Source organism: Papio anubis, chromosome 6, assembly GCF_008728515.1.
Source record: "Papio anubis isolate 15944 chromosome 6, Panubis1.0, whole genome shotgun sequence".
NCBI classification, from domain to species: domain Eukaryota; kingdom Metazoa; phylum Chordata; class Mammalia; order Primates; family Cercopithecidae; genus Papio; species Papio anubis.
The window spans coordinates 87,323,563-87,325,699 of NC_044981.1; the positions used below are offsets into that span (position 1 = coordinate 87,323,563).

At 38.5% G+C, this 2,137-nt stretch overlaps 1 non-coding gene across 1 annotated transcript; it reads left to right on the forward strand.

Annotated features, from left to right (window-relative positions):
• Nucleotides 1-352: 352 nt before the first annotated feature.
• On the forward strand, nucleotides 353-562 carry LOC116275636. Its single transcript, XR_004184731.1, has one exon. It is a non-coding gene; the product is annotated as a small nucleolar RNA U3 (small nucleolar RNA).
• The last annotated feature ends 1,575 nt before the right edge of the window (nucleotides 563-2,137 follow it).

Below are 2,137 nucleotides of genomic sequence, written 5' to 3' on the forward strand. Positions count from 1 at the left end.
GAGGTGTGTTGAATGAATGAATGAAATTTTGCAAGGTCATTCTGGTTTAATCAACACTTATGCACCTGTTCTTATTCTCTCCATTATTAATCTTTAAAAAAAATATAAAAAACTTCAAAAATAGTTTTGCTGATTTAAAATTTAATTATTCTATCAGTTCACAAATACTAATTAAGCACTTATTATACGCCAGGAACTCTGGTTGGAGCAGACTTATTTTAGGGGACAGGTCAGAGAAGAAATGGTAGAAAGAATAGAATTGTAGATCAGGAGCACATGGGGGACTATGGGAGGAGTTTTAATAAAGAGGCAATACGATTTTACTGGCACTTTAAAAAAATACTTGTTTCTAAAGGCTATACTTTCAGGGATCATTTCTATAGTTTGTTCCTAGAGAAGATTCTCTGAATGTGCAGAGCACCAGAAACCATGACAAGGACGAGAAGGTGTAGCATTCTTTCCTAAATGTGAAGCCAGCTCTTGGTGTTGCTTCAACTGCCATTTGCCATTAATGATAGTTCTTCTTTCCCACTGGGAGAATAAAAAGGAGAGCTGCAGTCCTTTATATATATATGTGTGTGTGTGTGTATATATATATATATTTCTAACTGCTGTGTGGGGAATAGGCCATAGTGGAGGAGTGGAAAGCAGAAAGACCACTTAACATATGCACTAGTTTTCTAGGAATTCTGTAAAAACGTACCACAGTCTGAGTGGCTTAAACAACAGAAATTTGTTGTTGAAACTCCTGGAGGCTAGATATCTGAGACAAAGGTGTTGGTAGAGTCAGTTCCTTCTGACGGCTCTGACGGAGACTGTTCTATGCCTCTCTCCTAGTTTTCTGGTGATCTACAGACAATCTTAGGCATAGATGCATCACTCTGGTTTCTATTTTCATCTCCTCATGGCATTCTCTCTGTGTGCTCATCTGTCTCTGCATCCAAATTTTCCACTTTTATACGGACACCAGTCATATTGGACTAGAGCCTACCCAAATGACGTCATCCTAATTTGACTGCAAAGACACAATTTCTGAATAAGATCACATTCTGAGACACTAGGGATTGGGGCTTCCATGTATCTTTTTGGAAGAATGCAATTCTACCATACCAGTATACTATGGAAATAGTGAAGTCTAAAGACGATGGATGGACCAGAGCATAAACACTGGAGACAAAGGGAAGTGACTGCTATTGGCATCATTTTGAAGGTTGAGCCAACAGGTGTGGCTGATTAATTGGGTGTGGGGTATAAAGAATAGAGGGAACTTAAAAAGACTTCAGGATTTGGGACCTGAAAATTACTATCTTCTGAAATTAAGAAGACTGAGAAGAGTGTAGAGGAAAGTCAAAACTTTGTTTTCGAACACGTTAGCATGTTATCATTGAAATCTGTTAGGATTTCTGGGAAGAAATGTTGATGAAATGTTTTGGTATACAAGTCTGGCTTATGAAAATTTATAACTGCAGAAGACCTAATCATCTTAGTTCAACCAATACTTATGACAGATAAAAAATTCAGTTTTTTGTTTTGTTTTGTTTTGTTTTCCGCTTAGGCTGGAGTACAATGGTGCGATCTGGGCTCACTGCAACCTTTACCTCCTGGATTCAAGCAATTCTTCTGCCACAGTCTACCAAGTAGCTGGGATTACAGGTGCCCCCCACCACAACCAGCTAATTTTTGTATATTTAGTAGAGACAGGGTTTCACCACATTGGCCCACTCCGGGCCTCAAGTGATCTGCCCGCCTCAGCCTCCCAAAGTGTTGGGATTACAGGCGTGAGCCACCCCACTCTGCAGAAGTCGGTGTTTGTAAAAAGTGTTATTTAAAAAGTAAAACAAGACACCTTGCTCCAAGGCCACTGTAACATGTAGTGAAAGCAAAGAAAAAAAAATAGCTCCCTTGATTTCTGATCCAACACCTTTTCCATTATATTAAAAGCTTTCATCAGCAATTTTTAGTTCCACATGCAGTTAGTAAACAGTGGTTGGTAGCTTAATGCAACAAACATGTTAAAAATTACAATTCTGGGCCCAGTAGTTGGGTGACAAAGGTTTCAGCTTAATACATATTCCAATATATTATCACAAAATGTATGAACATGACTAGATGGTCAAAAATATTGCAAGCTAGAATA